Here is a 24264-nt window from a genome sequence, read left to right as displayed (position 1 = left end):
CTCAGGCTGACGAAGGTGAAGCTGTGAAATGTGGGTCACACACAGATGCCTAGAAGGTGAGGGAGTGTGTGGTCAGCCCTGCAGTTCCAGATGGGGAACCGAGGGTTGCAGTGAGTCCAGTCTCAGAGCCTTCCCTCAAGCCCCTTGCACCCCTCTGTCCCTCTCATATTGGCTTCTGGGATCAGTTTCTGGGCCTCATGCTGCATTCTCTTTTCTCAGAACAGTCTTCACTTCAGGCTTCAGCTAACTGGTCCGTTCTCCAGGAAGGACTCCCTGAATCTCCACATCCACTTGTTCTGTAATCTTCTGCTTATGTGTCTGCTTTTCCCCCAGGTGAAATCATAGCCCTGCTTTTCTGCCCCCACCGTATCCCCACCAAGTGGACAGAATGCGTGGAATGAATGAGTGAATGGATGGGTGGTAGATGGATGGATGGATGAGTGGGCAGGTGGGTTGATGGTCAGATGGAGGGATGAGTAGATGGAAACCTGAGTGGTCTGCCCTCTCTCACCAGGGTGACTAGAGTGGCAGGGCTTTCCTGGTTCTCAGCGATAGCTCAGATCAGCCTGTCTTCTCTGGAAGCACCAGATCAACCTGCTACAGTAACTCACAAGATGGTGTCCACATACACTCAAGGCATGGACTTTGTACTAAATATGGGGAAATGTCCCCGACTTTATATCCCACTTACCCTTGTGAGTAACAAGATATTCTAGAGTGTAAAAGCACACTGGTCCCCAACCTTGGGATACCTGGAAGGATTCGGGACACAGGCCACTTCCTCGAGTCCACCTCTCCAGAGCTACTTGGATCTCACAGCCTGGGAGGGGGTGCCCCTGGTCACTCAGTTTTCAGAGGGCAGGCTGGACTGAGGTACCTCTTGGAAGATGGCCTGCACCCCAGGAGGAGCAGATGTGGATTGTCTAGATGCTCGAGACAACAAGTTGTGGAACTTTATCCCCAAATACAGGAAGAAATTCCCAGAGTTCCTGGGGGGCGGGGGGTCTCATGAGAAATGTTGAGGGTTTCTGGCCACAGCTAGGGTTTGAGTAGTTTTGGTATCGGAGGCATTATTTGAAAATGTCCTTGAGATAAGAAGTCAAAAGTGCATTTTGTTCCCACTCAGGCAGTGACAAACCAGAGTCCAGCTCCTGGGACAAGTTCTGTGCAGTTCCAGCTCTCCTAGAGAGAGAATAATGTTGTAGTGCTGCCCACCTTCCCACCTGTCCTGTGGTATAAGGTAAAATTCCCCACCTAGTTCTCTTTGTTGTTGGCAGCATTTTGAAATTTCTGTGCTTGTGAGGGCTTCTCCCTTAAAGATCAGGAGGCAAACCAGTTGGTGATGACCCCAGCAGGTTGTAATTCATTGTGTTTGCAGTAAAAATGTTCAGTTCCATTGAATTAAAGCTTTAGTGCTTTGAACTCTCCTTTTTCATTTAACTATATATCCTGGACATATTTTTATGTCACACTGTAAAAAAACACTGTAGAGACTATTTAATCCCTGGATAGCAGGTCATGACTTGGTTGTGCACAGATCAATTGATATATCAGTTTTCTACACCCCATACTATTCTGATGCTTCATGGAGTGGTCTTTTGTTGAGCCTCCATTTCTGGAGGCTCTGTATTTTTCATTTTCCAAGTCCCCTCTGGTGGCGGATACCAGCCACAACTTGCAGGGGATGTCAAAGGGGTAAGTCATTGTTATCACTATTAGTTGTGGTGGTGGTGGTAGTGGTGGTCATGCCACTGAATTAGTTTCTCAATTCACAGAGAACTGGAGATGATGACAGGGGTCCCAGGCACACATACACATACCCAGAGCCCAGGCTCTTTCCTGCATTCCCACTGGGTTCCTGCTCCTTGGATGACGTTCTGGACATTTTCTAAGTCCCTATTTTTTTATGTGGAGGCCGAGCCGGTCTGTGTTGGCCTGAGGGTGTTGCGGAGGGTACCTGTGGCCTATGAGCGCTGCCAGAGACATTTTCTAAGTTCGGTTGGGGGCCTGGGAATTGCTTGAGCCTCTGGAAAACTTTTCTTAGCTCACTGAGGTACCCAGGATCCACTTGGGCCAGCAGGGCAACGGGTCAAGAAATGAGATAGAAATGATGGTCTCATAACCTGTTTACCAAACTGGGCCAGCCTCAATAAGGCATGGTATTCACAGAGGAAGTAAAGAAATGATCCTTTTTTATTTAAGTAAAATTCGTGAAGGGGAGAAAATTCGTACCTCAACCAACTAAGTGGCTGCAACGTGCATAGACGTGCAGTGAACAGAGATGAAGAAGAGATCAGAAGCTCTGATTTTTCACTTAATATGTCTTGTAAATCATTACACATTAGTCAATATGGTAAACAAACTGTTTCTTGATTCTCTGTGTGAGGAAAATTTTGACGCACTGATAGGTGAAATCGGGGGGATTTCAGAACTAAAATTAGGCACTCTATTCTAACTTTAACTGAAATCTCACTTCTACACTCCTGATAAAAAAAAAAAATCTCACTTCTACACTCCTGATTAAAAAAAAAAAAAAAAACATTAGGTTTCTATTAAAGTTTACCATTTGAATGACAAAGCTCAGCACTTGTTATGTTAATAGTGCTCCAGCAGCCTGCCTTAGAAAAAGCCTCACTGAGCTGATAAATAGTCTATAGATGAAAATGTTGTTTTAACCTCCTTAAAAGAATTTCCTCAGCAGACAAGTAGATTTTATCCCTTTTTCTCTCAGCGAAATAAGCATAGTTTGCATTTCAAAGGGCTTAGATTTGAAACTGATCTAATCTTTACACTTTCCTAACTAATGGCCAGCTTTGTATTCAAACATTCCAGTTAAGTTGTTCCAGTTGCAAACATATCGCTAAACTTTCATGTCGAAATTGTTTGTACTTTTCATTTTAGAAATATTGCCTTAGTTAAAATGTATCAAGAATGAGAGATCTGTGTGAAACTAGAAACTGCTGTGAAGACGGTTTGCAGTTAATTGCCTCCTTGTAAATCTTTCCTCCCCCTTTCAATTGCTTTGATGTGAAAAGATATTTACTTGTTAAATATCTCTTTGTTCTGTCTGGAAGGCTGTTAGAGCTGATCTGAGCATTCTCTCCCTCGGATTCATTCCTTCAATAAAATTTTTGTTTCATATCAAATTGGAGTGACTCTCCTAGGACACCTCACACAGCTGGAAATTTTTCTATAGTGAATATAATATTTTATCTCTACGAAATCTTAATAAGCTTATAAAAAAAATAGGTGACTTCCAAATCCACTATAGGCCGATGATCTCCACATTGTTTGTTAGAACCCAGAAAACTACTCTACCTCAGAGTTTTAGCCACAGCTGTGCACTGTTCATCACACTTGGTGACTCCAAACATCTAAATCTAACATGTCCAGAAAAAGTCTTTTGGTAATTTTTTCAAGCTTGTCTCTCTCTGGTTTTCCAAATGGTGGAGAACGGCTCTGGTGGTCACGCTGTCACTGTCACCTGAATTCCAGAAGTCACCTTTGATCTCAATTCCCCTCATATGTCTAATCCACCAGCTCAGGCTCCAAAGTACACCTCAATGCTGCCCACTTTTCCCACCTGCACTACCACCATTTTTCCTCACCCTGACCACTGCGGAAGCTTCCTGACCAGTACTCTGTATTTGCTGTGCTCAGGTTATCCTAACCTGCAAACAATACCTGGCAACATACATTCTTTCTTGTCTCAAGACTGTCTCCACATTACAGAAAACCAAGTCTGTTTGAGATAAAATCAAAGAGGTTTATTCCCAGCAGAGATTACAATTAGAACTGGGAAGAGCACAGCTCATTAAAATGAGACTCAGGGATAGTTATACTACTGCAGCAAGCATCAGCCATACGTTATTCATGAGTTGGGCATCTCTGATTAGGGAAGTGGAAGTGTAACTGAACACCACGGGGGTTCTTGTCCTGTCTTACCAGCTGATTGAAATAAGACTGACACTAATTGCAAGGGAAACAGAAAGTGGCAAGTTTATTGGCTGTGCATACAAGGAGCGTGTGGGGTCTAGTAACCATAAGGCCACGTGCTTGCCGTCTAAGTGGGCTGGGGAGCTTTTTGTTTCCAGTGGCGTGGGGGGTTGGGTTTGGTACCCGGAACGTAGCCTTACCATGCCCATATTTGGGGGTCTGGATATTAAATCATCTTCCGTCGGATGTGCGTGTAGTCAGACTCCTTGCTTCTAAAATGGGCTGGGAAATATCGTTCCTTCCGGTGACAATTAGGTCCAGGGGTCGGCTGAAGGATGTGATTTCTTCAATCTGTGCGTGCTTCAAGGTGTCGCTTGGGCTAGTTCAGTGGATGGAGCCACTACCTGCTGTGACTTCCTGAAAAATGTTGCTCAAAACAAGCTTGTGGTTAGCAAGACAAAGAAAGGGGGAAGGGGTGTTGATTGGGGTTTTCAGAACGTTGAATCCTGCTGAGGTGGGGAAAGAGTATCTTATTGTTTACAGGGTATGGTTGTAAGACACTGATCGATTATTAATTATTAATTGCTAAAATTAGAGAATTACATAAGTCTCACAAGATACTTAAATAATGATCACAAGATGCTTACATGTAGAATCTTAGTCTATCTTACAAAAAAGACCTTGCTGGCAACAGCACTCAGCACCCTTTCTGAGTATGTGTATTTAAAGGGGTACAGATGGTCACTTAGTCAAGACCCCTCAGGGCATATGATTTCACATCCCAGTTTTGACCACTGAGCAAAAACATGTTTTCCTCAAAAACATAGCTGGTAGTTTAGGAATCCAGATTAAAATTCAATAGCATGGTGAGCCTCTGTCTCACTGACCGCACTGAAAGTTTTCTTTTCCTGAGACAATTCCTTCCTTGTAAGCATTCAGCTGGTAACCAAGTGGTCAGCACTTCAAATCAACCAGCCGCTCCTTGGAAACACTAAGAAGTTCTATCCTGTCTTATATGGTTGCTATGAGTCAGAAGGAAACCCTGGTGGCATAGTGGTTAAGGGCTACAGCTGCTAACCAAAAGGTCGGCAGTTTGAATCTGCCGGGTGCTCCTTGGAAACTCTATGGTGCAGTCCTACTCTGTCCTGTAGGGTCGCGATGAGTTGGAAAATTGACTCAACATCAGTGGGTATGAGTCAGAATTGACTCCATGGCAACAGGTTTGGTTTTGATCACTGATGTGTCAAGTAGTCTTTCTCACATGGACATGCTTGCTACTACTGTTTAATGGCTGTTAGAACTATTAAGCAATTGAGACTGTGAATGCCACATTGAAGTTGTGACCGTGCACCACTGAGTGTTTTCTTTTTTAAAATTGTGCTTTAAGTGAAGTGTACACTTGAAGTTAGTTTCTCATACAAAAACTTATACACTCATTATTGTTGTTGTTAGATGCCGTCAAGTTGGTTCCGACTCATAGTGACCCTACGCACAACAGAACAAAACACTGCCCGGTCCTGCACCATCCTCACAATCTTTGTTATGCTTGAGCTCCTTGTTGCAGCCACTGTGTCAATCCACCTCATCGAAGGTCTTCCTCTTTTCCGCTGACCCTGTACTCTGCCAAGCATGATGTCCTTCTCCAGGGACTGATTCCTCCTGACAACATGTCCAAAGTATGTAAGATGCAGTCTCGCCATCCTTGCCTCTAAGGAGCATTCTGGCCGCACTTCTTCCAAGACAGATTTGTTCCTTCTTTTGGCAGTCCATGGTATATTCAATATTCTTCGCCAACACCACAATTCAAAGGCGTCAACTCTTCTTCGGTCTTCCATATTCATTGTCCAGCTTTTACATGCATATGATGCGATTGAAAATACCATGGCTTGGGTCAGGCGCACCTTAGTCTTCAGGGTGACATCTTTGCTCTTCAACACTTTCAAGAGGTCCTTTGCAGCAGATTTGCCCAATGCAATGCGTCTTTTGATTTCTTGACTGCTGCTTCCATGGCTGTTGAGTGTGGATCCAAGTAAAATGAAATCCTTGACAACTTCAATCTTTTCTCTGTTTATCATGATGTTGCTCATTTGTCTGGTGGTGAGGATTTTTGTTTTCTTTATGTTGAGGTGTAATCCATACTGAAGGCTGTGGTCTTTGATCTTCATTAGTAAATGCTTCAAGTCCTCTTCACTTTCAGCGAGCAAGGTTGTGTCATCTGCATAACACAGGTCGTTAATGAGTCTTCCTCCAATTCTGATACCCCATTCTTCTTCATATAGTCCAGCTTCTCGTATTATTTGTTCAGCATACAGATTAAATAGGTATGGTGAAAGAATACAACCCCGACACACACCTTTCCTGACTTTAAACCAATAAGTATCCCCTTGTTCTGTCCAAACAACTGCCTCGATGTATGTAAAGTTTCCTGATGAGCACAATTAAGTGTTCTGGAATTTCCATTCTTTGCAATGTTATCCATAGTTTGTTATAATCCACACAGTCGGATACCTTTGCATAGTCAATAAAACACAGGTAAACATCCTCCTGGTATTCTCTGCTTTCAGCCAGGATCCATCTGACATCAGCAATGATATCCCTGGTTCCATGTCCTCTTCTGAAACCAGCCTGAATTTCTGGCACTTCCCTGTCGATATACTGCTGCAGCCGTTTTTGAATGATCTTCAGCAAAATTTTGCTTACGTGTGATATTAATGATATTGTTATATAATTTCCACCTTCGGTTGGATCACATTTCTTGGGAATAGGCATAAATATGGATCTCTTCCAATCAGTTGGCCAGGAAGCTGTCTTCCATATTTCATGGCATAGGCGAGTGAGCACCTCCAGCGCTGCATCTGTTTGTTGAAACATCTCAATTGATATTCCATCAGTTCCTGGAGCCTTGTTTTTCACCAATGCCTTCAGAGCAGCTTGGACTTCTTCCTTCAGTACCATCGGTTCCTGAACACATGCCACCTCTTGAAATGGTTGAATATCGACTAATACTTTTTGGTATAATGACTCTGTGTATTCCTTCCATCTTCTTTTGATGCTTCCTGCATCGTTTAATATTTTCCCCATGGAATCCTTCACTGTTGCAACTCTAGGTTTGAATTTTTTCTTCAGTTCTTTCAGCTTGAGAAACACTGAGCATGTTCTTCCCTTTTGGTTTTCCATCTCAAACTGTTTGCACATGTCGTTATAATACTTTACTTTGTCTTCTTGAGAGGCCCTTTGAAATCTTCTGTTCAGTTATTTTACTTCATCAATTCTTTCTTTTGCTTTAGCTGGTCGACACTTAAGAGCAAGTTTCAAAGTCTCCTCTGACATCCACCTTGGTCTTTTCTTTCTTTCCTGTCTTTTCAGTGACTTCTTGTTTTCTTCATGGATGATGTCCTTTATGTCATTCCACAACTCATCTGATCTTTGGTCACTAGTGTTCAATGAGTCAAATCTATTCTTGAGATGGTCTCTAGGAAGAAGGAAGAAGGACCTGGCAGTCTACTTCTGAAAAACATTAGCCAGTGAAAACCTTATGAATAGCAGCAGAACATTGTCTGATATGGTGCTGGAAGATGAGCCCCCCAGGTTGGAAGGCACTCAAAAGATGACTGGGGAAGAGCTGTCTCCTCGAAGTAGAGACGACCTTAATGACGTGGATGGAGTAAAGCTTTCGGGACCTTCATTTGCTGATGTGGCAGGACTCAAAAGGAGAAGAAACAGCTGCAAACATTCATTAATAATCGGAACCTGGAATGTACGAAGCATGAATCTAGGAAAATTGGAAATTGTCAAAAATGAAATGCAACACATAAACATCGATATCCTAGGCATTAGTGAGCTGAAACAGACTGGTGTTGGCCATTTTGAATTGGACAATCATATAGTCTGCTATGCTGGGAATGACAACTCAAAGAGGAATGGTGTTGCATTCATCATCAAAAAGAACATTTCAGGATGTATCCTGAAGTACAATGCTGTCAGTGATAGGATAATATCCAAACACCTACAAGGAAGACCAGTTAATACCAGTTATTATTCAAATTTACACACCAAACACTACGGCCAAAGATGAAGAAATAGAAGATTTTTATCAGCTGCTGCAGTCTGAAATTGATCAAACATGCAATCAAGATGCATTGATAATTACTAGCAAATGGAACGCGAAAGTTGGAAACAAAGAAGGATCAGTAGTTGGAAAATATGGCCTTGGTGATAGAAACAATGCCAGAGATCGAATGATAGAATTTTGCAAGACCAACGACTTCTTCATTGTAAATACCTTCTTTCACCAACATAAACGGCGACTATACACATGGAATTCACCAGATGGAACACACAGAAATCAAATTGACTACGTTTGTGGAAAGAGACAATGGAAAAGCTCAATATCATCAGAACAAGGCCAGGGGCTGACTGTGGAACAGACCATCAATTGCTCATATGCAAGTTCAAGCTGAAACTGAAGAAAATCAGAGGAAGTCCACGAGAGCCAAAATATGACCTTGAGTACATCCCTTCTGAATTTAGAAACCATCTCGAGAACAGATTTGACACACATTATTATGTGACCCTAATTGCTTTCCCTACAATGTGACAGCACACTCCTCCTTTCCACCCCAGATTTCTCACGTCCTTTCAACCAGCTCCTGTCCCTTTCTGCCTTCTCATCTCGCCTCCAGAGAGGAGCTGCCCATTTAGTCTCATGTATCCACTTGAGTTAAAGAGCACACTCTTCACGGGTATTATATTATGTGTTATTTTAATCTTTGTCTGAAGAGTTGGCTTCAGGAACGGTTTTAGTTTTTGGCCAACACAGAGTCCAGGGCCATGTCTTCCAGGGTCCCTCCAATCCCAGTCAGACCATTAACTCTGGCCTTTTTACTAGAATTTGAGTTGTTCATCCCATTTTTCTCCTCCTCTGTCAGGGACTCTCTGTTGTGTTCCCTGTCAGGGCGGTCATTCGTGGTAGCTGGATGCCATCTGGTTCTTATGGTCTCAGGCTGATGGAGTCTCTGCCTTATATGGACTTTTCTGTCTCTTGGGCTAATATTTTCCTTGTGTCTTTGGTTTTCTTCATTCTTCTTTGCTCCAGGTGGGTTGGAACTAATTGATTCGTGTTAGATGGCTGCTCTCTAACTTTTAAGACCCCAGAGGACACTCACCAAAATGGGATGCAGAACATTTTCTTAATTAACTTTGTTATGCCAGTTGACTAGGCTGTACCCTGAAACCATGGTCCCCAGACACTTGCCCCTACTACTCTGTCCCTCAAAGTGTTTGATTATATTCAGGAAACTTCTTAGGTTTTTGTTTAGTCCAAACTTACGCTGACTTCCCCTGTGTTGTGTGTCACATTTCCCTTCACCTAAGGTAATTCTTGTCTACTATCAAGTTAGTGAATACCCCTTTCCCTCCTTCCCAACCCTTGTAAGGATCAAAGAATGCTTTCTTCTGTTTTTAAGTCTTTTCTTGAGTTCTTATAATAGTGGTCTCATACAATATTTGTCCTTTTGTAACTGATTAATTTCATTCAGAATAATGTCTTCCAGATTCATTCATGTTAAGAGATGTTTTGTGGATTCATCATTGTTCTTTATTGTTGCGTAGTATTCCATGATATACCATAATTTGTTTATCCATTTGTCTGTTGGTGGGTAGCTGGGTAGTTTTCATCTTTTTGCTATTGCGAATAGTGCTGCAATGAACATCGGTGTGCATATATCCACTCATGTGATGACTCTTATTTCTCTAGGATATATTCCAAGGAGTGGGATTGCTGGATCGTATGCTACTTCTATTTCTGGCTTTATAAGGAAGCACCAGACTGATTTCCAAAGTTCCAAACATTTTACATTGTCACCAGAAATGTATAAGTGTTCCAGTCTCCCAACAACCTCTCCAACATTTATTATTTTTTGAATTAATGCCAACCTTCTTGGGGTGAGATGTTATCTCACTGTAGTTTTGATTTGCATTTCTCTAATGGGTAACGATCACGCGCATCCACCCATGGATCTGTTAGCCACCTGAATGTCTTCTTTGGTGAACTGCCTGTTCATATCCTTTGCCCCTTTTTTTTAATTGGGTGACTTGTTTTTTACTGTTGAGGTTTTGCAGTATCTTGTAGATTTTACAGATTAGACCCTGATCAGATTTGTCATAGCCAAAAATATTTTTCCCTGTCTGTAGGTTGTCTTTTTATGCTTTTAGAGAAGTCTTTTGATGAGCATAAGTGTTTGATTTTTAGGAACTCCCAGTTATCTAGTTTCTCTTCTGGTGTTTGTGCATTGTTAATTATGTTTTGTATTCTGTTTATGCCATGTATTAGAGTTCCTAGCATTGTTCCTGTTTTTTCTTCCATGATCTTTATCATTTTAGATTTTATATTTAGGTCTTTGATCCATTTTGAGTTAGTTTTTGTGCATGGAGTGAGATATGGGTCTTGTTTCATTTTTTTGCAGATGGATACCCAGTTATGCCAGCACCATTTGTTAAGAAGACCCGTCTTTTCCCCATTTAATGGACTTTGGGCCTTTGTCAAATATCACGTGATCATGGGTGGATGAGGTTTCATCTGCATCCTCAATTCTATTCAGTCAGTCTGTTGTGTCTGTTGTTGTACCAGTACCAGGCTGTTTTGACTACCTTGGGGGTATAATAACTTCTAAAATCAGGTTGTTTGAGGCCTCCCACTTTGTTCTTCTTCTTCAGTAATGCTTTAGTTATCCGAGGCCTCTTCCCTTTCCATATGAAGTTGGTAATTTGTTTCTCCATCTCATTAAAAAACTCCATTGGAATTTGGATTGGGATTGCATTGTATCTGTAGGTTGCTTTGGGTAGAATTGATATTTTCACAATGTTGAGTCTTCGTATCCATGAGCAAAGTATGTTTTTCCACTTATGTAGGTCTCTTTTGGTTCCCTGCATTAGTGACTTGTAGGTTTCTTTGTATAGCTCTTTTACATCTCTGGTTAGATTAATTCCTAAGTATTTTATCTTCTTGGGGGCTACTGCAAATAGTATTGATTTGGTGATTTCCTCTTCGAAGTTGTCTTTGCCGATGTAGTGGAATCAAACTGATATTTGTATGTTTAGTTGTATCCTGTTACTTTTCTGAAATCTTCTATTAGTTCCAGTAGTTTTCTTGTGGATTCTTTGGGATTTTCTGTGTATAAGATGATATCATTTGCAAGTAGTGATAGTTTTTCTTCTTCCTTACCAATCTGGATGTGCTTTATTTCTTTTTCTTGCCTGGTTGCTCTAGCTAGGACCTCCAGCACAATGTTGAACAAGAGTGATGATGAACGAAATCCGTGTCGGTTCCCGTTCTCAAGGAAAATGCTTTCAGACTCTCTCCATTTAGGATGATGTTGGCTGTTGGCTTTGTATAAATGCCCTTTATTATGTTGAGGAATTTCCCTTCTATTCCTATGTTGCTGAGAGTTTTTATCATGAATGGCTGTTGGACTTTATCATTGCCTTTTTTGCATCAATTGATAAGGTCATGTGGTTCCTTTTTTTTTTTTTAATTTTTGCTGTGCTTTAAGTGAAAGTTTACAAATCAAGTCAGTCTCTCACACAAAAACTTATATACACTTTGCTACATACTCCCAATTGCTCTCCACCTAATAACATAGCCTGATCCCTCCCTCCGCTCTCTCTTTTTGTGTCCATTTTGCCAGCTTCTAACACCCTCTACCCTCTCATCTCTTCTCCAGGGAGGAGATGCCAATATAGTCTCAAGTGTCCACCTGATCCAAGAAGCTCACTCACCAGCATCCCTCTCCAACCTGTTGTCCAGTCCAATCCATGTCTGAAGACTTGGCTACATGAATGGTTCCTGTCCTGGGCCAACAGAAGGTCTGGGGGCCAAGACCACCGGGGTCCTTCCAGTCTCAGTCAGACCATTAAGTCTGGTCTTTTTATGAGAATTTGGGGTCTGCATCCCACTGCTCTCCTGCTCCCTCAGGGGTTCTTTGTTGTGCTCCCTGTCAGGGCAGTCATCGTCTGTAGCCGGGCACCATCCAGCTCTTCTGGTCTGAGGCTGATGTAGTCTCTGTTTATGTGGCCCTTCCTGTTTCTTGGGCTCGTAATTACCTTGTGTCCCTTTGACCCAGGTGGGTTGAGAAAAATTGATGCATCTTAGATGGCCGCTTGCTAGAGTTTAAGACCCCACATGCCTCTCTCCAAGGTGGGATGCAGAATGTTTTCTTAATAGATTTTATTATGCCAATTGACTTAGATGTCCCCTGAAACCATGGTCCCCAAGCCCCCGCCCCTGCTACACTGTCCTTCGAAGCATTCAGTTTATTCAGGAAACTTCTTTGCTTTTGGTTTAGTCCAGTTGTGCTGATCTCGCCTGTATTGTGTGTTGTCTTTCCCTTCACCTAAAGTAGTTCTTATCTACTATATAATTAGTGAATACCCCTCTCCCACTCTCTTTCCCTCCCCCCTCTCGTAATCATCAAAGAATATTTTCTCCTCTGTTTAAACTGTTTCTTGAGTTCTTATAATAGTGGTCTTATACAATATTTGTCCTTTTGCAACTTACTAATTTCACTCAGCATAATGCCTTCCAAATTCCTCTATGTTATGAAATTTTCACAGATTCATCACTGTTCTTTAGGGATGTATAGTATTCAATCATGTGAATATACCATAATTTATTTATCCATTCATCCATTGATGGGTACCTTGGTTGCTTCCATCTTTTTGCTATTGTAAACAGAGCTGCAATAAACATGGCTGTGCATATATCTGTTTGTGTAAAGGCTCTTATTTCTCTAGGAAATATTCCAAGGAGTAGGATTGCTGGATCGTATGGTAGTTCTGTTTGTAGATTTTTAAGGAGGTGCCACATTAATTTCCAAAGTGGTTGTGCTGTTTTACATTCCCACCAGCAGTGTATAAGTGTTCGAATCTCTCCAGAACCTCTGCAACATGTATTGTTTTGTGTTTTTTGGATTAATGCCAGCCTTGCTGGAGTGAGATGAAATCTCATTGTAGTTTAGATATGCATTTCTCTAATGGCTAATGATGGTGAACATTTCCTCATGTATCTGTTACCTACCTGAATGTCTTCTTTAGTGAAGTGTCTGTTCATATCTTATGCCCATTTTTTAATTGGGTTATTTGTCTTTTCCCAGTTGAGTTTTGCAGTATCATGTAGATTTTAGAGATTAGATGCTGATTGGGAATGTCATAGCTAAAAACTTTTTCCCAGTCTGTAGGTAATCTTTTTACTCTTTTGGTGAAGTCTTTGGATGAGCATACGTATTTGATTTTTTAGGAGTTTCCAGTTATCAAGTTTTTGTTCTGCATTGTTAGTAATGTTTTGTATACTGTTTATGCCATGTATTAGGGCTCCTAATGTTGTCCATATTTTTTCTTCCATAATCTTTATCATTTCAGATTTTATATTTAGGTCTTTGATCCATTTTGAGCTCGTTTTTGTGCATGGAGTGAGGTATGGGTCTTGTTTCATTTTTTTGCAGATGGACACCCAGTTATGCCAGTACCATTTGTTAAAAAGACTGTCTTTTCCCCATTTAACTGTTTTGAGGCCTTTATCAAATATCAACTGCTCATATGCCATGGATTTATGTCTGGATTCTCAATTCTGTTCTGTTGGTCTATGTATCTGTTGTTGTACCAGTACCAGGCTGTTTTGACTACTGTGGCAGCAGACCTGTCCCATAGTAACCAATATAGCAACCGTGTAGTAAAAAGATAATCTTTCTGTCTCTAGAGATAACAAAAGGGGTTCTCAATAGTCCTAAATGATCACCTTAAGGGAACAAAAGGGAACAACAGTGACTGGGGAGGGCATTGCAAGTTCCACTAAGCAAGTAAGGTCCAACAACATACCTGAAAATAAAGGAGAGTAGAAAAGGCTTGAAATAACCTCAGTGAACTACAACGCAAAGAATGCAGAGATCTGACCTGGAAGGCTAACTTGTCAATCTCCAGTAACCAGTGAAGTGGAGAGGCACAAAAAGACCCTGGGTGTGCCTCGCTTTCTCTGAGTCCTCAGACATGAGGTCTATACAGGCTGAGTAGTACTTCCAGATCCTGCTGCTGCCACCAAAAGGTCAACTCATTGCAGAAAATCAAGCCTGTTTGAGATAAAATCAAAGAGACCTATTCCAAGTGAAGTTTACAGCTTGAAATGGGAACAGCACGGTTCATTGAAATGAGATAGTGGTGTCCAAAGAGGAAGTCTAAATCGAAGATGGTTCTATTACTGCAGCAGGCATCAGCCACAGGTTATTCTTGATTGGTACATCGCCAATTAGGGAACTGGGAGGCAAGATCTTGCTGAGGAGGGGGAAAGGTACTATACTGGTTTAGAGTACATAGCTGCAAGATACTGATTGGTTATTGATTATTAATGGCTAAATTTAGGGATTACATATGGTCTCATAAGATGCATGGATAAAGTCACAAGATGATTATATGTAGTTTCTTCTTGTATCTTGTAAAAATACCTCACTGGCAACAGCACTCAGACAGCACTCTTCCCGACTACATGTATTTCGAGGGGTGCAGATAGTCACTTAGTCAAGACCCCTCGGATGATATAGTTTCCTATTCTGGTTTTGATTGAAGAGGGACAACGTGTTTTCATGAAAAACAGCCATTAGTCTGGAAATTCAGATTTAAATTAGACAGCGTGGTCAGCATATTATGCCTCTGTCTCACTGACTGCAGTGAAAGTTATCTTTTCCTGAGACAAGACCACTGAACAAGAGAAGGAGAAGGACTTTTACTTGTGCAGCTGCCTGCTCCAGTTGAACTGCATGCCCCTCCGGAATCACTGATTTTCATTCTGCACTCTCTCAAGTCTCAGTTCTGATTTTCCATCCTCGGCTGCACTGCTTTGATCGTGTGCACACCTGTGTGCTTCAGGGGCCATGCAGACAGATGCTTGGACAGAGTTTCAGGAACCTCCCCACTGCCTGTTTTCCATCCAGGATTCTACTGAGGGATTTTAGTGTCTCTCGGGGCATGAGGGATTGACTTAATCTTGGCAGGGAATTACCAGGTGGTGAATTATACCCTGCAGGGATTCCCAAATTTGATCGCCCTGGAAAGCAGATTAAATGTATTAAAGACACTCCCCCACAAATTAACGCTTATCAAATTCTCATATGTGTAATACAAATGAGGAAATACACAAGGCTGAAAGTCAAAGATCTTATTGCAAATAGGCTACCAATTTTTACACAATTTACCAGTGTGGAATGATATTTTAACCCAAATGGGAATAATTCGTGAAACTCTACAATGAAAATTCTTAAAAATAAATAAATATGCACACTTAATAGAAGGCCTATCCCCTTGCTTACAACCAATTGCAGAAAGTAATTTTGCAAGGAAGTATGTTACATAAATATGAAATTTAACAAGACGTATGAATACGCTTTCCTAGCTTGAAAAGAAACAAGAAAACAAAGAAACAAAAAAACCTGAATTGCTAAATGAAAGTATCAGTTCTTGTGGAAAAGAGGCATATTACATGCCAAAAAGGATATTATACGTATCCTAAGTCCACCAATGAATTGGAGATACACACAATTAAACTAAGTACCTTCAGATTCCGAATTTTTAAAAGGAGAAAAATTAGTATTTTCAAACTACTATTTACATCTATTTTACAAAAGCAGCCACTTTCTTGGCTCTTCGCTTTCAAATATTCTGACAATTATCACGTAGCGATGTCATCTTAAATAGTTTTAAGCAGCGTAGAATAGTCGGTATTAAAAAATCACTATCCTGATGATTTTAGGAATTTGCATGATGCCCCCGCAGGTCCCTGACCACAAGCTACTTCCTTGCTCCCACCTCCCTCAAGCACTCTGTCAGATGGAGATTCCCTGGACCTAAGATTAATCAACAAATCAATCAAACTATGAAATACACTAAAACAGTACCAAAAACCAAAACCAAACCCGTTGCCGTCGAGTTGATTCCGACTCATAGCGACCCTATAGGACAGAGTAGAACTGTCTCATAGAGTTTCCAAGGAGCGCCTGGTAGATTTGAACTGCCGAACTTTTAGTTAGCAGCTGTAGTACTTAACCACTACGCCGCCAGAGTTTCCACACTAAAACAATTGGTACTTAAATATAAATAAAACAACCAACTAATAAATCAATGCTCAATCAACTAATCAGTCAAGCCAATCAAATAATCAAAGCAATTAATCAACCAATCTCCTTGAAAGTGTTTCCAAGTCTGCCTGGGAGCCCAGGAACAGTCTGCCAGTGTGCTTGTGTCTCAGCAAAAATTTCTAAGTTGGACCAGGAGTCTGATTATGTCTGCCATGGGGTCTCAGGGATGGCCCCTTCTGGCCTGTTGGAGCCTGTGGCAAATTTTCCCAAATCCACAGGAAAAGCAAATCTCCATCCATCTTCTCTGAGTCCCCCAGGGAAGAATGGAAGTGCCTAGGCCTCCATCAGTCTCTGTGAGACCACGAAGTCTAGTTGTTTTACGTGAATTTGATTTCTGTTCCACATGTTTCTCCAGCTCTATCCAGGAGTCTCTGTTGTGTTTCCTGTTAGGGCAGTCATCAGTGGCCACCATCTGATTCTTCTGGTCTCAGGCTGAAGTCTCTGGTTCATTTGGTCCTTTAGTCCCTTGGGCTAGTATTTTCCTTGTGTCTTTGGTTTTCTTCATTCTCCTTTGCTCCAACTGGGATGGGGCCAGTAGATGTATCCTAGCTTTTGCAAGCTTTTAAGACCTCAGAAGCTACTCACCAAAGTGGGAAGTAGAACATTTTCTTTATAAAATATGTTATGCCAATTGACCTAGATGCTCCCCGCAACTATGGTTCCCAGGTCCCAGCCCCAGCTGCCATGGCAATCTGAGCCATCCCAAAAGAAAAACTAGCAAGACAGCTGGCATGTGTTGAATGTATGTGTGTTTGCATGGATGTGTTTTTTGTGTGGATGTGTTTTGTGTGGATGTGTTTGTGTTTGAGTGTGTGTGTGCATGGGTGAGTGGGTGGCATGTGGGTGTGTTTGTGTGTGGGGTGTTTGGTTATGTGTGCATGCCTCGGCAAGTGAGTGTCTGTGTGTATGTGCCCCCGTAAGCACCTCTGGTGGGATACTTTAGCCAGGCATTCAAACTACTAAGATATTAAGGGTTGCATCTGTGGGAATGATTTCTGGCGTTCAGATGCCTGCTGAAGGAGAAGCAAACCCATTCTCCATTTTCCTGAATGGTTCTTTCCTGTCAGGCTTTCTGGAGAGCTGTGAATTCTGATGGAAGCTGTTCAGGAATACTTCCACTTTTCTTGGAGAGAAATATCACGGAAGTCAGTGAGTGGAGGTTCTTTGTGCTTTTCCATTGTGGTAAAGGGACTTTTCCACAAAGTACTAGTGGTCGTACATGGACCGTACTCCTTACCCGCATACCAGGTGGTAGCATGAGAGCACATACGCAAACAAATCTGTCCTGGGTATGTGCTTCTACACTTCCACACCTCCCTCTCATTTTATTCTTCATTGTAAGGATGATGATGATTAGAAATGCTTTCTTATAGCTGAGTGTGGGTGCCGAAATTCTGACCATATGTGCCCAACCAGGGAGAACGTTGTTCATTTCTTCATGACATTTTGGGTCTTCAGATGACGCCAGGATACCAGGTCACACACACACACAAAAGATGTAGCCATCTTGACACAAGAGACTTCTGAAATGATCTTTGAGGTGGGCAGAGATGAAAGGATTTCTCACAATGCTTAATGCTTCAGGTTTATTTAATCATTTTCTAAAGGATATGCATTTCCTGCCTGTATTTGGTAGAGATCTGTATTTCCTGATGGAGACCTGATGGATACTTTTGAATAGTAGGGGCTGTGAAGCAGGACAACTGTGTAAGCTACAAATACTATGCTAGGAATGTTACTGAAATCCATCCAGTGACTATGTACCCTATCCTTTCTTCTTCTTGCTACCTGTGATATCTGCTCTTTGGCAAAGGATATTTCCAAAGTTGATAGCAGCCTGAATGGGGATTTTCCTGGCCAGATCCTTCAGGTGCTGACCTTTTTGCTCCCAGTGATCCTTTGCCACCCCATTCCTGGGTTTTGAATTGTAACTGATGAATGCACTGGAGGGCAGGGAAGTCTCTATTTCCCTGAGCTTGAATTCGTGCTTCAGTCTCGTGCTTGAAGGACTTTCCACTCCTTGAAGGTCATTTGTTCAGTGGTTGTTTCTTAATGGTTCTCTTCCTCTGCCACTGCAACGTTGACTTTGGCATCTTCTTTGGACACACCTGAGCTTCCTACCACATCTGTGTCCTCCATTCCATGTCCTCTTTCTCCACACCCCATGCCACACTCCCACTCTCTGATCAACTCACTCTGGTGGATGTAAAACAGAACATAGGCTTGTTGGCTCAGAACACAAGTCACATCACATGCCAATACCTTGCCATCATCCGTTTGATAAAACTTACTGCTGCCAGCCTTGACATAAGAGAGGTAATGCCCCGTGTGGCAAGTCCACCCAATATGGACCAGCACTGCAAGGAGTCAGTAAACAGCCAGTCCTCTGTTCTGCCAAGACATGCATCTGCTCACATCCAGACTCTCAGGATAGCACACTTGCTTAGCAGTTTTGTCACCAGTCAAGCCTAAAAAGCATTTCAGTACAAGGATAAAGACTTCGGGACAAGTGTGCAAAGTCAGTGTCATGGAACTGGGTGCCTTCCTCTGACAAATCCTACAATGATATGGATTTTCACCATCCAGCTCTTCGTCTGTGACCAACTGTTTCAAAGCTTGTTGCACACTCTTAGCTGCCTGGATATCCAGGGTAATGTCCAGATAAGGGTTGAAGGTGTATGACACTCCCTGGCAGTAGCGACACTGGATTTGAGATCTCCAGTATCTGCCAAAGATTTGACATATCAGGGTGATATCTTCAGGGAAGCTGCTGAAATTCCTGTGGCTACAAAGGCAGGATTTCTGCAATGCAACCAGAGTGGGCATAAGAAATTCATGGGGGTTTTCCTGTTAGTGTCTATGGAAGCCTTTATCCGGCACGTGTGAGATATTCATTACATCACCTGGATGACAGAGGGCTTGGGTGATGTGATCCTGCATTGTACAGAGCATGCAGTAGGCCTACTGCCTACAGCTTGCGGAGTGCTCATGGGACAGTATGTGGTTGGTGTGGGGTGGCATGTATGTCAGACACTGCAGTGACACGTTCATGTAGCAAGTTTACCCACGTTGTGGAGCCCTGCCCCAACCCCAGAAGACCTGCTCCAAGGCGAGGCAAGTTTCTCATCAGGAGCAAGCACCTGCCACTGCAGGCGCACTGCTTCTGGGATATCTGCCAGGATTTTTCTGCCAGAGAGGGAATGCAGTGAATGGCTTCCAAGAGGCAGGAAGAGCTGGGTTTTGGAGAGACAGTGAACTGACCCTGACCTCTGCAGTGGAGAGAAGATGCCTCCATGGATCTGGGAACAAAATGGTGAGTGTTTTAGGCTGGGTTCTCTGGAGAAGGAAAACCAGGAAATCGTATAGCTATCAATATGAAGAGATTTCTATCAAGGAAATGGCTCAGGTGGTTGTAGAGCCTGGAACATCCCAAATCCGTAGGTCAGTCTGGAAGCTTCTCCAGATCCACCCAGCTACAGGGGCTGGTGAACTCAAGATAGGCAGGTAAGAGAGCAAAGCTCTCACTCACGGGCTGAGAAGCCCAAGGAATCCTAAGATCAGCAGGCAAGACCTCAGAAAAGCTGTTGGCTCAAGTCCCTAGAATGAAAGGTCAGATGAACAAGAGCCAGCTGCAGGACTCAGAGCCAGCAAAAGCCAGTGAGCCTTGTCAGAGAGTCCACTTAGAGTCAGTGCAGGCCACACCCCCAAGGAAACTCCCTTTCAACTGATTGGCTACTCACAGCAGATCTCATCATGGAGTTGATTCCATTCTATCAAATCTCATCATGGAAGGGATCACATTGTCATGTAACTACCAAACTACACCATAACTGCCAAACCACTGACAATCATGGCCCAGCCAGGCTGACACACAAGCTTAACCATCACAGGGAGGATTCCCCTGCCTGGACATCAATGTGCAGAGCAGAACGATGCTCCTGCTTTAGAGGCAAATCTCCAAGTGGCTGGCTTGGGTAGTCCTGCAATCCCATCAGCTCTCTTCAGGGATGGACCCACCCATACCACCACCTCCACTGATGCAGAGCCTTTATTATCCTCAAGGCTTGACCTGCTCTGCCACATGCCTTGCTCCAGCCAGACCATCCTTCAAAACTCCTCCTTCCCTCTCCTTTCCCACTGGCTATTGGATTCAACAATCTATCCACTGAGTCATCCACTCAGTTTCAGAGGCAGATTGAACAACAGACTGGCCTCAACGTCTGGCTCCAGCAGGAGATTTCTCCTGTAGACCTTGGAGCTACACTTTAAGCTGATCTGTCATGGACACAATGGTCAACTGTGGGAGGCACAAAACTCACCTTGACTATTTGGTAAGTACCTAGGTAAGGCCTTAAAAGATTCCCATGAAATGGGAGGAATTGACCATTGAGGGCATTGGGTAATCCAAGATAAGGCCTTATGAGACTCCCAAGAAGGAGAAATTGACCATTGAGGGTGTAAAAGTCTCCAGGTATCTGTTATTAGGTTGGTGCACCAAATTACTTTGTGTGAGTGTGTGTGCTTGTTCAGAGAATTTTCCTTTGCAACACCGCCTGGTCACAATATAAAGTAGCAAATCGACAGGGATGGTTAGATAATGGGTCCCTAAATTATAATGCCATCCTTCAGTTAGACTTTTCTGTACTTATGAAAGTGGGATGAAAAATATTATGTGGAAGCTTTCATGACTCTGTATCAGAACAAAGAACTACAAAGGAAATGTAAAATTCTAGATCAGAAGGGGGCCTGCAGCCACCAGTCCTCCCTCCTGACTCCTATGAAGAATCCTTGTTGCCCTTGACTGCCACATTGCCACCCCCTTATGCCTCCATTCCAGGAGAATTGGCCTTGTTGGCAACGATTTCCACTGCTGATCTCTCAGTCTTATATCCACCCCTCCCAAGCCCTGATGTCCTGGGATTGGGCTTGCTGCCCTATATGTAGAGCATAATAGCCCTTGGGAGAATAAAAGTAACATGAGGGGGACCGATTCTTGGGAGAGCCATAGCACACTTGAGCCCAGGGGCATGCATTCCCTCTGGCAAGTTCTAGCAGGAGACACTGGCATGGTATGTGCCCACCAATCTTTCTCAATAAGTGATCTTTATAACTGAAAAAACCATTGCCTTGTGTATAGTGAAGACCCTAAGAGAATGCAGGATCTTTTTGCTCCATCTTCCACACTCATAATTCCAATTGAGCAGATTGTCAGGTGCTGCTGGATGTGCTCCTGATGCCAGAAGAAAGGCACATGGTCCTAGAAAAGTATAGGACCAAGGCCAACAGATGCCACAAAGTGCAGGGGGTAAATCAGAGGGGCATAAACTTTCCCCATGGGAGGACCTTGGCTGGGATCAGAATATGTCGTAGGAATGGACCCTCCTTGCTTATCATAAGGACTGCCTTTTAGAAGGGTTGAAGAAGGGGGTACCTAAACAAACAAACAAACTTAAAAAAAGGAACAAACATATGGGATCAAACAAGAACCAACTGAAGCTCCCTCTAAGTTTCTGGAAAGGATTTATGAGGCTTTTAGACAGTTGGCAGACACAGACCCTCAGAATCCTGAAAATGCTCACATGGCAAATACGATATTTATAAGGTAGAGTGCCCTGGACATACCCAGAAAACTCCAGAAACTTGAAGGAGGTATAGAGTTGAGGAGCTCAAGGCTTGTTAAGCTTGTCTTCCAGATGTATTCCAAGCAAGACAAGAAGCAGAAAAGTGAAAAATCAACAATCAAGAAGAGACAGGCTGCATTCCTGGCTGCTGCCTTGTGGGGAAAGGACCAATCTCCTGGCTGCCCAAAAAGAGGAGGGCACCTGAGGAGAGAAGGAGGTGAGAGACCCCAACCCCCATTAACCTAAGACTGTTGTGCCTGGTGCAGAGAGAGAGGACACTGAGAGAGTGCCCTAAATTCCTACCCAGATGTAAGAAGGAGCCTGGGGCTGCCCAGTGCCCCATGATACTGTTAAAGAAATACTCCGATTGAGGAGGACCAGAGGTGAGTTACCCATCAGAGCCTCTGGTTATAATGACATACCTGAGCAAAACACTCTGTCCTGACCCAGAAAAAGACACCCCTGGAGAAACAAACAGTGTCAGTCAAGGGAGTCTCAGGTGAGAGGGAGAACTCTCCATTCTCCACCTCTAAACTGCTCCATGCAATGGAAGTCATTAACACATTTTTTTCTCTATATGCCTGACTGTCCCATTCCCTTACTGAAAGGAGACTTGTTTTAAAACTGCAAGCTCAAATTTCTTTTGATAAAGAGATCATGCAGATGCAGGTACCACCAGAGAATGGGAAGTGACTTCAGATGGCCCTTAGTGCTGAGTTGCCCACCAATTATAACATGGAGGGACACTACATGGAATCAGTAGGACCAGACATTGAGGTCACAGCTGTCCCATGGGTATGGGTCAACAAGGTGCAGGATGTGCCAAAAATGTTCTCCAGAGGTGGTTGAGCTACTACCTGGCATAGATTGCCCTGACTTGAGCAATACCCCATCCAGGCAGAGGCCCAACAAATGTTGGGGAAAATCATCACCAGATACCTGAAATATGGACTGCTCAGACCGTGTCAACACCTGCATTCTGCCAGTAAAGAAGAAATACTGAGATTGCTGTTTCGTTCAGGATCTTTGAATCATCAACCAGATAAGAGACACAGCCCACCCTGTAGTTCCCAACCTATATACCTTGCTTTCAAGCGTATCACCCACCTTTTCCAGGTTCACTGTGCTAGACCTGAAGAATGCCTTCTTTTGCATCTGAGTGGAGGAAAAAAGTCAGGAAATCTTTCTCTTCGAGTGGGAGGACCCAGAAATAGAACAGAAAAAGCGGTTGTGACTGGCAATTCCTCCCACAGGGCTTGAAAAACAGGCCTACTCTTTTTGGACCACCTTTGGCCCAAGAACTGAGACAACTGACCCTTACCTATGATGTCCTCCAATACATGAATGACCTACTCACTACCAGTTGCAGTGAGTACAATTCAGTCCACAACACCATAGAAGTTTTGAATTTCCAGGGGAACCCTGGTGGCGTAGTGGTTAAGTGCTATGGCTGCTAACCAAAGGGTTGGTGGTTCAAATCCACCAGGCACTCCTTGGAAGCTCTATGGGGCAGTTCTATTCTGTCCTGTAGGGTCACTATGATTTGGGATCGACTCGATGGTACTGGGTTTGGTTTTTTGGTTTGGGAAATGCAGGGTTTAGAATCTTGGAAGAAAAAGCTCAGGTCAACAAAAAGGAAGTGATTTATCTGGGTTTTAAAATCAGGGAGGGAGAGGGAGAACTCCCACCCACCCAAAAATATGCTGTCTGCAGATTGGCAGCCCCTACTCACCAGAGACATCACCATGGTTGTTAGGAGTGGTTGGTTTTTGCTGCATCTGGATCCCAAATTTTGAACTTATTGACAAGCCTTTATATTGAGTCTTAAAGGGAAAAGACGCAGACCCCTTAGAATGGTCCAGGACCGAGAAAGAGGCTTTTGGTACCATTAAAACAAAGTTGATAGAGGACTTGGCCTTAGGACTCCCTGATATGAATAATCCTTTTGACTTGTTTGTAGATGACTCCCACAGCGTGGCAGCTGGAGTACTTACCCAGGCTCCCGGGACTTGGAAATGGTTGGTGGCATACTTCTCAAAGCAGCTCAATGCAGTCACTGGAAGATGGCCAGAATGCCTTCGGACAGTAGTAGCAGCAGTGTTAATCATCAAGGAAGCCAACAAACTCGCCCTTGGCTGACGTCTCTGGTGACCCTGCCCCACTTGGTTCTGATCATCTTAGAGCAGAGAGGGTCACATTGGATCTCTCTAGGACAAATGGCCCAGTTCCAAGTAGCACTGTTACACAACCCAGCCATCATCCCATGAAAAACCACCAGTTTAAACTCAGCCATCCTATGGCTCACCTTGCCAAAGCAAGAAAAGAAACATGATCGCTTAAAAATATTGACCTGACCTCACTGACAAGCCACTCCAAAACTCAGACCTTGAACTGTTCACTGATAGGAGCAGTTACATGGAACAAGGAGAAAGGAAAACTGGATATGCAGTGGTCACTTTGGAGGTGGTCCGAGAGGCTAACACGCTTCCCTCAGTTACCTCTGTCCAGAAGACTGAGCTCATTGCCATGCT

General features: G+C 43.1%; 1 protein-coding gene and 1 pseudogene across 1 annotated transcript in view; both read right to left on the bottom strand.

Annotated features, from left to right (window-relative positions):
* LOC126082523 (anomalous homeobox protein-like) overlaps positions 1-24264 on the bottom strand; it is a 261904-nt gene that overhangs the window by 29709 nt on the left and 207931 nt on the right.
* On the bottom strand, positions 18162-23762 carry LOC126083092 (ubiquitin carboxyl-terminal hydrolase 17-like protein 17; annotated as a pseudogene).

Source organism: Elephas maximus, chromosome 9 (assembly GCF_024166365.1).
Source record: "Elephas maximus indicus isolate mEleMax1 chromosome 9, mEleMax1 primary haplotype, whole genome shotgun sequence".
NCBI classification, from domain to species: domain Eukaryota; kingdom Metazoa; phylum Chordata; class Mammalia; order Proboscidea; family Elephantidae; genus Elephas; species Elephas maximus.
This window is presented reverse-complemented; position numbering and strand designations above follow the sequence as displayed.